Consider the following 16,640-nt stretch of genomic DNA (forward strand, 5'->3'; position numbering starts at 1 on the left):
TATGTATGAAAATACATATTTATATTAGAATTATCATGAAATACATAGTGAGTTTACTACATTACTAGTTTAACAAAATCACATTACATGATTGGTATAATCACATGTGATTGTTATTGACCTATTTTGACTAGTGTTACAAACTTGAAGATGAAAGATGGAAACGAAGGTAAAGGAGAATAAGGTGAACAAGATGCAAGAAAAATGAAGGCCAAAGACCACTAGTGGGGTGATCTGCTGTAACACCCTTAAAAATACAACTCGAAAATTTCATTTTTAAGGTTATCAATTATAAAATAAACCATATTATTTTTCCCAAAGCCATGTAAATAGTTTAGTTTTGCAATCTAACGATACATATAAAATCATCATAAGAGTCATAATCCCAAAATCACTAATGCGGAAAATCATGGTCTGATGCGATGCGATTAAGCCGGCCCTTTCCCCTTCGAGCTGAAAGTACCTGAAATCAAAACTGAAAGCCATAAGCACGAAGCTTAGTGAGTTCCCCCACCGTACCACATACAAATCATAAACATGCTGTCATGCATATCTAGGTGCCCGACCTACCCTGCTGAGCATACCTGGGTGCTCAACCAACCCATGCCAGACATACAGGGGTGTCGGACCTACCCTTGTCAGGCATTCATGGGTGCCCGACCTACCCATCGGTTTTATTCCAACCGATTACAGGGTCTATTTCATCCCTACCACTACCACATAAATCATGTATATGACACATAAGCATCAAACAATACATACCACCTTAATAATTATCACACAAACAATTACTAAGTCATATTAATACTAGTAGGCCAATATTGGTGCCTTCGACCCATGGCTACTAAGAAGGGAGTCTCAGCTCACTGCATATGCATAAATCATACTCCTCGGATGGCTCGGAACTGCTTTCCCTATAGCATAATAAATTTCCTAATCAGTCATTAGGTCCAAAAAGGACTCCCTTATGTCTCAAACTTCTAATTCATGTCCCAAGGCAAGGTCTCCTAATTCTTGGCCTATTGGTCCTCTTTCTCCCAAGGCCCAACTCCTAATTAAATTAAGGCCCATGTCTATTCATTTAAGTTTCAATGCTCAATAAGGCCCATTCAGGCCTAATACCATATATCCTAGGTCTGGGTCCATAAGCCTTACTCAACAGTGGGTCATGAGGCCCAACATCATAAGGCCCAAATATCCATTTAACCATTCTGCATGCGTACGCACAACGTACTTGGAATGTACGCCCAACTTATGCTGGTCTTGACCACTTCGGGGAGGTTGACCCAGTACATGCAGCGTACCAGGGGGCACACCCAACATATTGATCAGTTTCCTTAGAACTCCTTTGTGACTTAATCCATTAAGTCTTAACGAGCAAAACATAGATCCATGTCCTTTAATACGTCCTAAGCCATAAAGTTATAAACATTATGGTTTTGCATGCATGTAAGACATGAATTAAGTCCTGAAACACACTTTTTGACCATCTAACACTTGCTTGGTTGTTTTTTAAACATCAAGGCCTAATTTTTATGGCTCTAAATGCTTCCATGAGCTCAAAAGGACAGATCTTATGGACTGAAACTACCAAAACAAAAGGAATCTCAACCATGGAGTCAAAATGTCATATAAAACACCCCAAAAATACAACTAAGCGTGCAATGGTCAAGTTTGAAGTTTGATACCTCAAACAAGTCAGAAAAGATGCTAAACTCCTGGATCTACAATCCCCTCTCACGTTCTTGCTCCTTTGTCTAATTTCTTCTTCTTCAGAACTACCAAAAATCACCCAAAAGTGCACCAAATTAACCCACAAAGCATGCAAGAGGTTTAGGGTTCGAATTCTACTCTTTAGGGACAGTGGAGGCTGAGGGAATGAGGTATGGATGAAGTTAATATCTTTATATATGGCGCAGAGCCTAAAATTTAGGGTTCTTAACTGAACGGGTTACGCCCAACGTATGCTTGGGTACACCCAGCGTATGCGAGGCTCCCCTTGCTTCGCGCCTCAATCATGTACGATGCGCGTACACTATGTACGCCCATCTTAATACCTTTCATAACATTGTAATATTTAAACACTTAAATAAATCAAGGGAAATACCTGGGGACTCGAATGTTACATCTGCACCAGAAAAATAGGGTGAAAACAAAAATCGACAAAATCACCTAAAAGAATCCATGAATTTTAGTAAAAGGACCATCGGGTATTTGGGATTTTGCTCCAAAGCGGGGTTTAGTAATTTCTTAGGAGTACAAGTCGATCGTCGATAGGTGGAATGGGTTTGCAGAGAGAAAGGAGGGATGTAATAAATGTATGATGGGTGGAGATCTAGAGGAGAGGGTGCAGTGGTAGAGGAAGGCGAGTGTTCCAAATTTTGGGGGATTTCTTTTTCGCCCCTTAACTATTAAGGAGACGCCCACTCTTAAAACAAATATAAAGCGATGGCAATTTTAGGACACACAAAAATACATGTGTTAAATCCTTCAAATTTTCAAAGAGAAAACATTCTTTTAGGACACACACATTTTCACATCATAAACCTAGTCTATATCATAGTTCGTGTGTCATTAAAGACCTATATTTTAATATTATGGGTCATTCACCGACCTAATAGTCCATGAACAATATGTCAATATTCATTGCTTAATATTAGAAGTACATTGTTGTTTAATGTTTAAAAGTATAGCACATTATTTATTGCTTAAAGTTAATAGTACATTGTTGTTTTGGGGTAACAAACAACTTGAAACATATATTATAGATTTTGTAGTAGTTTTCGCTGTTTCATAAAATATGTAGTTTGAATTTTTTTGCATATAATAGTAGTATTTGTACATTTATATAAACATTTTATTTGCATGTAATAACAAAATATTTTGTAAAGTAAACACCAAGAGTGATGACATCAATAACGGCGCCAATAGGCAATATCGGCGATTTGATCATTGGGGACACGTTAATGAGTGACATATCAATAGAGCGACAATATTGTGGGCAACTTCAACGGCGGGGGACATATATTTAATAATTACGACACCAATAGTGGTGACATATAGGCAAGTGCCACGACTAATGAGCATCAACGACAAAGAAATAACTGAAACTTATTAACGGACGTGTTTGGTACAGAGCGTTTGGGAGCTTTTGGTTTCTAATATTTAACAAAACGCTCCCTTTTAAACAAAAAGTATTGTTTGACACTACAAACTTTTAATGTTTAGGTTATAAAAAACGTTCCAAATCTAAAACCTATCTCATGTAGCTTTGAACAAAACACTACTAGCTAGCAGCTACCCGCTACCCTACTACCAACTCCACACTATCCGCTAGTGTTGCGAAACACGCTCAACACGACATCTTGTTGCTAAAGCCTTTAACAGTGACTTCGGAAACTTCTAGTTTACGATTCAAAATTTTCAACCTCGACGCCCTTAAAAATGTGAAATAAAGATTACCAGGAATCCCAAAGTGCACTATAAATGAGATAAGATAATGACGTCAGAGCATTATCTAACCAACCATGTCTCCAACAAAGTCTATAAAGAGACACACACATACACACCCGGTCATAAAAATGTAAAATGGCCCAAATTTGTCACTTTTTAATAGTTTTTTCAATATATTTTATGTTATTTTCTGTGGCAAAGAAGCATAACCAGATCACCAAACTCAACAAATTGACGGAGTCAAGAAGATCAGAGAATCCGCCAGCTGGGGAAACATGGACAGAACAAGATACATCAAACTTATCTCGAGTGCTTTCTATTGAACCTCAACAAGGATCAAAGGAAGTAGACAGGGTTGATAGGCTGCCAGGTCAACCACAAGTGGACTTTGATCATTTTGCTGGCTATATAACAGTCGATTTAAAGGCTGGAAGAGCATTGTTCTATTACTTTGTTGAATCACCTCACAATCCATCAACCAAACCTCTCCTTCTATGGCTCAATGGAGGTAATGCGTTTTCTGTTTCACTCTACCGCTGAAATGGGCCCATGTCAAATTATAAGCTTACATGTTGTCCTAACCAAATTTTGGAATCCTTTAACTTTTTGTTCCACCAAAAAAAAAATGCCACTAAAATAATGCTTGCAAAAGACATGAATATCATTTATTCTCATCATGGAATATTATATGATAAATCATCATCATTTACATGTGCTGAAATTGATCACTAGTAATGAAGGTATTATACAGGGCCAGGATGCTCGTCGTTTGGATACGGAGCCATGGAAGAACTTGGACCCTTCCGAGTCAACAGTGATGGGAAAACACTCTACCGCAATGATTATGCATGGAACAATGGTAACAAAAAATGATGTATTTTCCACATAAAAAAACAAGTAGATGTCCCACATTTTTGATGGAACAGACAGTTACATGTCGTGTTTCCGTGAATACACAATGTGAAAGACTAAATACAGAAAATTTTGACAGAGGCTAATGTACTATTTTTGGAGTCGCCAGCTGGAGTGGGGTTCTCGTATTCAAATAGATCGTCTGACTACACGACAGGGGACAAGCAAACAGCTAAAGACTCATACACTTTCCTCATCAACTGGTTTCAAAGATTCCCCGAATACAAAACCCGAGATTTCTTTATTACAGGTGAAAGCTACGCAGGTCACTACGTACCTCAACTCACATCCCTCATTCTCTCAGAAAACAAGAAGACAAACGGAACAGTCATTAATCTTCAGGGAATTGCAGTAAGCACTTTTCATACGTGGGACTGCACAGGGCACAACACAGGAGCTCGTTTGTGCAAAAGTCATATTTGCCTTCCTCATAATTAAAAAAATCCCTAAAAGGATCATGTCCTGTATGTGCTAAATGGGTGTACTTTTCTGTTTTGTAGATTGGGAATGCTTTGTTAGATGAGAATACACATCTTCAAGGGATGCTAGAATACTTATGGACACATGCCCTAATGTCCGATGAGTCAAATGCAGGCATTAAAAGGTATTGTGACGATGCTGAGAATTTAAGCAATATATCAGAAAAGTGCTATCAGTATGTAGACCAAGGATTTAGTGAGGTTGGTAAAATTGATATTTACAACATCTATGCACCACTCTGTGAAGGAACCACACAAAAACTTCAATCTACTGCGTCTGTAAGTCTCTTATAATCCATTTAACAAAAATATGTAGCATACAACTTTCAAAACTGGATAAAATATATCCTGCGATTTTAAGTAATTGAACTATCTTTTAAAGAGATGACGTATTGAACCAGGTAAAGAATTTTGATCCTTGCTCTAGTCGTTATGTGTCTTCATATCTAAATCGAGCAAAAGTGCAAGAAGCTCTTCATGCCCGAAATACCTCATGGTCACATTGCAGGTGCCTCTTTTCTTATAAATACCTCGTGGCCAATATAAAAAGGCTGACTGTTTATTTTCTTATGAGCAGCGATTATGAATGGACAGATAGCCCAACAACTGTTTTGCCTACTGTCAATTCAGTTAATTGCGTATGGTATTAGAGTGTGGATATTCAGGTCAGTCCACCCAATCTACGCCCAATCCCTTTTTTTTTTTTTTTTTTTTTTTTTTTTTTTTTTTTTTTTTTTTTTTTTTAATTATTTCTTTTTTACTTAAAGACATGACTTAGTCTAGGAAAGATATATAAAATATATACGGTTGTTACATTTCTTTTAGTTGCTGAATTTATTAAAAAGCTAGCTGAAAAGTTAGGTAATTACTAAAAAACTAGTTGCTAGCTTACAAGCTAGCGGATAGAAAATAACATTTGGTAAAAAACTAATTGATAAGCTACTGAAAAATATAAAATGTCAAAAAATAGCATTTAGGTTAATTTCAAAATGAGTTTCGTATAATTTATTAAGGACTTATTTGAAATATTGTAAAATAACTCCTAAATTTTTTTTATTAAAACGTTGTAAAAAATCGTTGAAAATGTAGTCTAAGTAGCTTTTTAAAAGCTAACTTAAAAGCTAATTTTTTACTTGTCAAAATAACAGTTTAAAAAAATTCGAAAAATAAACAAGTTGTTCAACTAGTTGCGATGAGCCAATTCTCAACCAAACCCATAACTCAACATGTAAATAAACACGTTTTGTCTGAGATTTCTGACCCGTCAACCCATTAATTTCATGTGTTGGGTTGAGTTATCTGTTTGGGTGGTGGATCAACCCGCCAACCCGATTACAAGCTACCCCAAATCCATTTTTATTTTTCCATCCATTCCAATTCTATTTCTCGATCATTTTAGTCAATGTAAAATGTAAAATGTTAATTGCTAATTAATTTAGAGACATGTATAGTTCATATAAATTTAACATGTGAAAAATTATCCAAAATAACCCATCGACTCTTTGACCCGAAATCGACCAACTGAACGGTGAACTTCTATACTTAAACGAGTTATGTGGGTTGGATTGGGTTGAAATTTCCAATCTGCCATCCCGTAACCCGCCAACCCAAACCCAAAGGCCTAGCGCCAAACATAACCTTAATGAATAAAATCAACGGAGATCGTACATTTCTCAAATATTTTTTCGAAAAAACTGCAAAAATGATCACTGTGGTATGCATTTTTTCTAAGGTTTAGTCTAAACCTTGACTTTTTGGAATGATGGTCCTTTTAACCATGTTTGCTTGTGGTTTTGGTTCCTATCCAAACTGAAAAGACTATTATGCTTTTCTTTTTTGTTTTTAAGATTTTTGAAATATTTAATAAATATTAAAAAGAAATCTCTCTCTCTCTCTCTCTCTCTCTATCTATCTCTCCCCACAACCCCACCTTCCACCATTGTTCTTTTTTTTTTTCTTTTTTTTTTGTAGATTTATTTGGTTGAAGAACATATACATCTCCATCTTCTTTCCAATCCACTAAAAACAATCATACACATACACACACTAAATCATATTTATATTCATCCACATCGTTTGCATCTTTCATCCAAATCTATTGAAAAACAAACAAACATATATTAAATCGACATCTTCTTTCCAATCCACTAAAAACAATCATACACATACACACACTAAATCATATTTATATTCATCCACATCGTTTGCATCTTTCATCCAAATCTATTGAAAAACAAACAAACATATATTAAATCGACATCTCTTACTAGCTTTTTCCCTAAATTTAAAATATATTCTCAATGGAACCACCTAATTTATCAATGAAACAAAAAACAAAGAATTAAGAAAAAACCCCACTAACCTAACATCTACCAATCAACAAGAACACAAATTAGTTAAATTTATTGTCAAAAGTTTCCCTTTTATATACATTAATCATTGATATTTTGTTTCCACACCTTCTTTGTTTGTTTCTCAAAATGTGAAACATATAAGGAGATTCAGCTAGCTTCTCTTCCGGAAATACCAATGGTGTTCCGGAAGAAATTCAAAAAAGACAACCACGAATAGTCAACTCCCATAGTACTACCACAGCTGCAGATGTTGGATCCAGTGCTCAAGAACTTCTTCTAGATTCATCAAAGAATAAGAAAAGATCTCTAACATAGATTATCCCTTCACAACCTCTGATTGAAACACTAAAACTCAATCCCATTCAAAATTGAAAATGATGCTAAAAATCATGATTAAAAAATCAGATACATCTTCTTTATCTGGATGAAGCCATTTAATAGAAAAACTCCATCAATTGATTACAGATAATAAGCACAAACTTGGATTTTGAGGAAGGGAACGATTTGAAGAACCCTTTTGAAATCAAGATACCCACTACAAATCTTTCAGTTCATCTTCGGAGATGGTGGATATGTGTAAGATATAGTCACTGAAGATTTCTCTATCTCTGGAATTCATTGCCTTTCTTGGTGGTGTACATCTTCACTTCAGGCAGTGTTCTTTGGATTATGATTTTTTGCGTAGGTTGTCGTTTCAGATCTGCCCTTTGTCTTTTGGATTAAGGTTAAATTTCAAATCTAGGTGTAACAACCCAAAAACAGTGATAAAATTTTTCATTTTAAAATCATTGTTTCTATACATCATATCTTCTTAAAGTTAACCATGATACAAACTATCAAAATATCAGAGTAACACTACTCACAAGTACGGAAACATGAGAGGGATGTTGTGTCGTCACGTCGGGCCCTTCCCATTCGTGTTAAAGTACCTGAAACCATAAACATAAATTATAAGCATAAAGCTTAGTACATTTCCCCAAGGTACCATATACCATATGAATCAGTGGGCCCAACCGTAAGGTATATTCCAACCTAACATACAATGATAGGCCTAGCCTTGGGGCCCAATACTGGGGTTTCTGCCAACCTAACCATACAATCATGGGCCCTGCCTTGGGGCCTAGCCCTGGGGTTTATTTCAACTCAATCATACAAACATGCAAGAGTCACAAAAATAGTTAACATCCTATATAACATAATCCAGTAGGCTGGTATTGGTGCCTTCGACCCACAAGTACGATGAGAGTACTCACCTCTCAGTCAATTCTCGACTACTACTGCTCTCACTATGAGAATATCAAGGCTACGCTCCACCTATGTAGTCATACCAGATAAACCATTAGCTCTTATTCTAAAACTAGGTGTTTGACCAATAGTCAACTGAAGCCGAAAGTTAAAGGTCAAAGTCAACAGTCAGTGTTGACTTTAGTTAAACGCCACATCGTGGCTAACCTTGGCCACATTGTTGCCCTCAAATATCCAAACATACGTGTTTTTCATAGTTGCCACACTGTGGTAACCTAAAGCCATGTCGCGTGCGCTAGGTTCCAATAACTTAATGGTTTAAGCAATTTTCTTTGATCCTAAAAGCTCCAAAGTACATGTCTGGTCTAACATGGTCTTGAAGGATAAAGTTTCCAACTTTATCGATCAATACCACCCAAAAGGTCAAAATCTCATATCCTAGGTTCTAAAAAAGCTAAATAAGACACGATTTCATCCATTAAACACTAATTCCAAAAAGTCTTTAGCTCATCAACTTCAAAGGGGTTTCTAATACCAAAATCATCATAAAAGTCGTTGCTTTATGGACCTGCATGTCCAATTCATGTCTTGAAGCAATAAAGAGTTAAAGTAAGGTTTTATTTATTTATTTATTTATTTATTTATTTTTATAAAAATCACATGCATGGTTTAAAAACTCAACTATACCTCAAATCCAAACCCATAATCATACCAAACGATCTAGAGATTTATAAAGTTGCAAACATTATGAGATCTCACCAATCCAACTTACTAAAAAATTAAGATTAAGGGACAAAACTAAAGATCTAGCAACCTATCATGATAAAATTTGAGTATTGCACACTTAGAAAGGTCCATAAGAGTTCTAGAACAAGGGATTGGGGGTCTCTTGCTAAATCCTAGCTCACTTCTTGTTCTTTCTTCCTTCAAGGACTTTAAAGAACACCAAAAAAAAGGCTAAAATTAAAGAGGAAGGAAATTACTATTTCTTAGATCTTAAGGAGGCTGATAGAGGCTAAGGGTGAGCAAACCCTAACCTCATCATTCCTTTAAATAAATAGCAAACCTAGAAAAAGTAGAGTTTTCTATCTGCCAGCTGCCACTTCGTGGCCGCATAAATGAAGTAGACGATCCATTTTGACTTGTCACGTCGTGGCAGTGCCTCCACCACGTCGTGACAAACCCTGAAATGCAAAACATGAAAACATGAAGTACCTCGGGATCCGGGCGTTAGACCGGACTCAGAACAAGTCCCCTTCTACATATTTGCTTTAGGTTTGGAACATTGAGTATATATGCGTGTTTTGTTCTGATGAATATAATCACTGTGAGAAATGTATATGTGGTTTAATTTTGACAAAAAAAGTAATTATGTGGGTTTTTTTTTTGTGAGAGACTCTTATTTTTAATTATTAGAAATAAATAAATAAGTATCAAATTTTTTAGAAGTAGAAAATAAATACATTAAAGGTATTATAATCATTTCAAGTTTCGAATGGACCAAATACGCAATAAAACAATCTCAAAAAGACAATCATTCCAAAAAAAATCGTGGTTTGAACAAACCTCAGTAAAAATACATATCAAAGAGACCCTTTTTGCAATTTTGTCTCTTTTCTCAAACATCATGTATCCAAACAATGTTTTAACATGCGAATCCCCGATAACATGTAATACGAAGTCAAACACTTTTGCGGTAGATTTGTTCATTCAAAAGACTTTTGGCATTCCTTGTAATGTTACAAGCTAAATGATAGAGATTTTTTCTTTCATATATTTAATATTAATTTATTTATTTGCTTTAAAGCATCCACAATAGGATCTCATTAGACAGTTATTTCATTGAAATAAGTTTTGCCTAAATCAAACAAGCTATTGTAAGAACATTTTTGTCCCAAAACCATTTTACTTTGGCTGAAAATTTACAAGCTCGTAGGGCTTTTCACAATTCTAATATTATGAAATTCATTTTCATAACATTTTTTTTAATTTTAGTAGGACCCATAAATAAGTTGTATATACATTTCTTTTGCTATAGCATGGATATATTAAAAATTCAGTTATTAGTTTAATTAGCACCAAAAAGATCAACAGAAAAAACGTTGAAAAAGTTTTCTGTTAATGTAAATCATCTAAATTGATATTTATTTCATCCATAAGTAACATTTGTTAAAAATATTCCTTATCGTGGACATTTATTTAAGCTTTATGGTTTATTAATGTGGCGATGATGTGTTTATTGTACATATAAAAGCATCTTGTAAGTTACACTTGATTTATGAATAATTGGCAGTTGTGACACTGATGGAATGATCCCAGTAACATCATCAAGGTACTTCGTGAATAAATTAAAGCTTCCAATAGAGACTGCTTGGAGACCATGGTACTATAATGGAGATGTGAGAATATTTGAAACAATAATAACATCGAATAACAATGTAGGAGTAATAGATATTTTAAAAATAAACAATACAATAATAGCAAAATTTAATATGTTGATGTTAAAAATGTGATAGGTGGGAGGATATGTGGTAGGCTACAAAGGAGTTATACTTACCACAGTAAGAGGGGCATGCAGTCCCTAGTTACCAGCCAGAAAGAGCATTGCTCTTGATTTCATCATTCCTTCATGGAAAACTTCCGCCATCTTTGGCTGAATAACCATTAATATAAGTTATTTACCGGATGAAAAATGACAAGTTATAAGCAAGTGGTATCTAATCATATTGGAAATATAACAAGTTCATTTTGAGCATTGAATGTTTATATACAATAATATAATAAATATGTCCCCTTAATCATTTTGTATGGCTTTAAAATAAAGTAAATGGAAAGAAATTGGTCAATTCCATCGGGAGCCAACCATTTTATTTCATTCCAATGAAATGAATCATTTTATGTTTTTCCTGATCAATTTTTAACCAATTTTCAATAATGATGTATTCCCAATTTTTGGCATGAATGTTGAGCCCTAAACGTTATCAAACGAGACAAATGATAATTAGATGCTTGTGTTTCCCTGTGGCTTGGGTTGCAAATGAAAAACCAAATTGTCTTGTGTTCACTAAACTTATGTGCGAGCACGTAACCTCAAACTCCAAATTTAATAACGAGTAAATTCCTTTTAAATAAATTATGTTAAATACAGGCCTCATCAACAATTTTATGTTTGTCTTTGTTCGTATTTTTTTCTGTTGTATGTTTCTAACAATTTCTTCATCCAATATATATACTACCTAAAAAATCTGAAACATGGCAAAGATGTAACGTTTGCAGTGGGTGAAATTTAAGAAAACAAAACTCCAACATATACCTTCTGAAAATAATGCCTCTAGATATCATGACTATTTGTGTACCTATAGTGACACATAATAAATTTAAGAAAAAACCTGATAAATGGTCCATATTAGTTTTCAAAAATTTAGATATAGTCAATAACTTCAAAAAAGTTCATAGATTGTCTATGTGGTTCCAAAACTATTAACAAACGATTATTTTTAGTTAGTTCCATTGTAAATTTAGTTTATTTCAAAATTAAAATCATACTTTTACCTTTTATATATAGGGTAGTGAATATGAAAGCTGTTTTATAGCCATATTTAAGTGTGGAACCATATCAAATTAAAATGACATAGTTTACTTCAACATTACAACATATTTCCATTTTATATACCCACTTATATATATATGGAGTGCATCCTCTATTAGAGCTTATTGCTAAGCTTTGTATATAGTTTTATAAAATTTTATAAGTTTAATTGTACACCACAAACCATATATAAAAATATTTTACCAATTACTTGTAGGTTTCGAAATTGAAATTTAATACATAAAAGTACTTTAAAATATTGATATTATTCATTAAAAACCCCACTAAACTTCTTTCCATAATCCATGATAGAAAAAATATACAAGTACATATATGATAGGTATTGAAGGAAGTTATGAAACATACCAGAGGTTTAATAAAAAACACATTCAAAATAGATAGATATTGAGGATGAATCACGAAATCAAATATAATATGAATTAAAAGGAAATAGGAAGAAGCTAATAATGAAAGAAAATTTTGTTGTTTAAACAAAATGAAGTCAATTTTGATGGTTCTATACCTAAAATTACATACATGATAACCACATATTCACTTTTCCGTATATATATATATATATATATATATATATATATATATATATATAGAGAGAGAGAGAGAGAGAGAGAGAGAGAGAGAGAGAATCAAGATCAAATAAGAAGGAAATTTTCGGTAGGAAGGTAAGAAGCTTTTTTTCTACATATTTTTTTGCGAACAAACAAAATGAATAATTAGATGATTCATTTGTAAGATGATTCACAAGAAAAAATTCTCAAAAAAACATCTCAATGATTCATTTATATAATGATTTTGTTGTTATTCACTAAAATTGTCATAAAAGTACATTTTTTCTTAATTTACTTAAAAATGAATCATAAAAATGTTTTTTTGAGAATTTTTTCTCGTGAATCATTTTACAAATGAATCAACTAGTAATTCATTTTTTTTGGTCGTCAAAAAAATATGTATAAAAAAAACTTCTTACCTTTCTACCAAAAAAATTTTCTTACCGGATCTATATCCTCTATATATATATATATATATATATATATATATATATATATATATATATATATATATATATATATATATATATATATATATATATATATATATATATATATATATATATCGTCAACGACATTCCAGCAACAAATATGATCTTTATTTAACATTGTTGTTTACAAAATAATTCCGCAGCAGAAGGCATAGAGAAAAACAGATTAGTGAAAAAGTTTTGAAGCAAATGATTCCAAATTCCAATTGGATTGTTTAGTGGTTTTTTATAACTTAAAATAATATTCAAATTCATAATAAACAATTCCTTGATAACGGTGTAAACCAAAATACTGCATGAATGTTAAGATTTCCGTCTTAAATAAACTAAAAAATTAATTCATCCTTTTTATTAAACGAATCGTCGATGTTGCCTTCACAAAGAAATTAATGACCTCTTTCTTAAATAAATTGATCAAAATGAACATCAAAGAAATTAATCTCTATTTCTAAACATTGAAGACGCCGATTTAACAAAATTGATGTAAAACTATTCTAAACCTAAAATGAATTTGAAAATCAAGGTTTTAAGGAATTAAAGATTATTAGTTATATTTTAGTTCAAATGACACACCTAATCTTAGGTACATAGCACCCTTATATAAACTTTTATTATATATATATATATATATATATTCATTATTTCATTTTCATATTGTATTATTATTAAATAAATGAATGATCCACATCTGTGAAGGAGTTGTTATTGTGTTTTTTCACCCCTTTTTATCTCCTGTAAAATTATATTCACCATTCAAAGATTGATTGTGGCTTAAGTTTTTGTTCACCACACTTATTATCTCTTAACTCCATGGATACTGAACTTCTATCTTTGGCCATTTTTACCCAAACTTAATCTTCTCCACCATCATTATCATCATCTTTTTCCTTATTTTTATTCCGGTGCCTAAGATTTGAGTTTGAAGAGTCTTGCTAAATTTTCCTTGTCTAATACATGTAAGTTCTCTAACTTGAAATTTTGATGGGTATACTTGAACTCCATTGTTTCCATGATGATCATATTGGAACATTGTGCAACATAGGTATTTGAAGCCCTAAAATTATTTGACCTACTTGCTATAGTTATGAAATTTCTAGCAGTTGCAGCTACTTTGAAGCAAATCCCAGGCCCGTGATGTAAACCCCCATAATTTGAGTCAATAATTGTGTCGAATTGATGATTATTTTTCGAATTACCAATTTTCATACCCGAAGAATTGAGATCATTACCGAATTTTGTTTCTTCATCTGGATCAGATCCTACCATTTTTCTCCATTGAATCCATAGGTTCGAAGTAGAACCAGTCTAAAAAACATAAACAACTCAAGATCTTCCCAACATCATCATTTCATTCACTATGAAATAGATGGTTTTAGATCAACAAAATACATCAGAAATCTCACTATGTATTACACTCACACTCATATTACACATGAATAAGAAATCTATACATAAAACAAAGAGTATGAACAAACCCTAGCAATGAAACCCTAATCTAAAGGTGAGAAAGACGAGAGAGTTTTTATGAATACAAAAGTGAGAAAATAAACTGAATGACAAGAAAAATGCAACAACAGTCACTTAAATACTTCAGGTAAAGAAGATTTGAGGTTCAACTTGAAGTCTGCGTGTAAACCCATAAACCTGCATCATATTTATGAAATATACCCAAATTAATATATTCATTTACATAACTCGTCCTTATAGTCTATAAATTAATGTTTAAGTTTGAAACCTTTTAAATATAATTTTTTTTAACACGCCCCCTCAAACTTAAGATTAATTTGAGAGAACAATTAGAAATCAACTTCCTTTAAAAACATCAATCAAACCAAGACGATTTGAAATGTATTCATGTTGATTAATTCCAAGAGCTTTAGTTAAAATATCTGCATTTTGGTTTGAAGATTCAATTTTATTAACTTTAAGAATTCCGTTTTTATTTTTTTTCCCCAAATAAAATGAAGATCAACTTCAAAGCGTTTGGTTTTTTCATGAAACATAGGATTCAAAGCCAACTTCATAGCTAACTCATTATCACAAATAATATCAACATGTGAATTAGTTTTAATACCTAAATCAAAAAGAAATTTTAAAATCCACATCACATCAAAAGTAATACTACCTAATGCTCTATACACTGACTCAGTGGAGGAGCAAAAAATAGTACTTTGTTTACTACTCTTCCAAGAGACAAGATATCCACCTAAATAAACAAGATATTCAGTAACAAATTTACGACTGAACAAACACTTTGCCTTGTCCGCATCCACAATCCCAATCAGATTAAAAGAATTAGTTTTAGTTAAATGAACACCTTTACCAGGACTGTTCTTCAATATCTCAAAATTCTAAATGCAATATTAACATGAGATTTATAAGGTTTATGCATATATTGACTTAATCACTGGAAAACATACGAAATATTTGGACAAGTAATTGCTCAATAAATCAATTTACCTATAACTTGTAACACCCAAAGTCTCGAAGGCCAAGAAAGGAAAGAAAACCCTAATTTTGAAGGGTGACTCGGCGAGTCCAAGGAGAAACTCAGCGAGTCCGAGCGGGATCCGGGTCGAGGAGTAAGTGACCGACTCGACAAGTCGACTAAAGGGACTCGGTGAGTCTGGTCTGTGTGGAGAAAACCCTAAATTCGAGACTTGGAGCCTATTTAAGCGCCTCATTCTCCTCCTTAGGGTTCCTTTACTGCCTCTCTAACCCAGAACACCAAACCCTAGCCGCCATATCCATTGATTGAGCCATTTGTTGCCTTGGAAGGTGCATTAAAGCTTGGAGAAGGAGGAAGGAACTTGGAGGAGCAAGGAAGGACTATAGATCTGGGATTGTGAGTTCATTTATGAGCATTTGGAGGTGATAAACTAGTTCTTGGACCCCTTTTTGCACCTAGATCTATGTGTGGTTGTTGGGGATTTTTAGCCATAATGTTATCCTTTTGAGTTAGAAGCCAGATCTAAAGTTGCTACTTTAGATCTAAGCATATTATGGTCTTGATAAGCATAAAGTATCAGCCCTTGAGTTGATTATGGAGCCTCTTTGCCTTAAACCCTATTTTATGGTGTATTTTGCCTAGATCTCCTTCTCTACACGTAAAGTTTGCAAATTTACGTGATAAATAGGCTTGGGAAGGGTAGATCTACAGTTTGGAGTCCATGCATGACTCAAAAGTCCTTTGCATGTAAGGAGATCTGAATGGACTCAGCGAGTCCTTTTAGTGGACTTGGCGAGAAGCATGAAGATGAGGGGCAACTCGACGAGTGGGATGAACAGCTCGTCGAGTCAGATGAAGATTGCCTTGTGCTCGGTGAGTCTGTTCTTGGACTCGGCGAGTCAGGTTGCGAAACCCCAAACCCTTCGAGTTGAGACTCGAATCAGTGAGTCGAGTGGAGAATCGGTGAGTTGGACAGGTCAGGACTCAGAAATCGGTAAACTCGGCGAGTCATGGACTGACTCGGCGAGTTGAGACGCGAAAGGAAGGATTCTGAATATATGAACTCGGCGAGTCAGTAGGGTGACTCGGGGAGTAGGGTTGA

At 33.8% G+C, this 16,640-nt stretch overlaps 1 pseudogene across 1 annotated transcript; it reads left to right on the forward strand.

Moving 5' to 3' along the window:
• Positions 1–3,593: 3,593 nt before the first annotated feature.
• On the forward strand, positions 3,594–11,198 carry LOC145043303 (serine carboxypeptidase 1-like; annotated as a pseudogene). Its single transcript, XR_013680949.1, has 8 exons — positions 3,594–3,961; positions 4,205–4,312; positions 4,445–4,716; positions 4,866–5,123; positions 5,246–5,352; positions 5,422–5,509; positions 10,737–10,842; positions 10,960–11,198. The product of XR_013680949.1 is annotated as a serine carboxypeptidase 1-like (transcript).
• The last annotated feature ends 5,442 nt before the right edge of the window (positions 11,199–16,640 follow it).

This window comes from Lactuca saligna, chromosome 4 (assembly GCF_052625555.1).
Source record: "Lactuca saligna cultivar CGN05327 chromosome 4, ASM5262555v1, whole genome shotgun sequence".
NCBI classification, from domain to species: domain Eukaryota; kingdom Viridiplantae; phylum Streptophyta; class Magnoliopsida; order Asterales; family Asteraceae; genus Lactuca; species Lactuca saligna.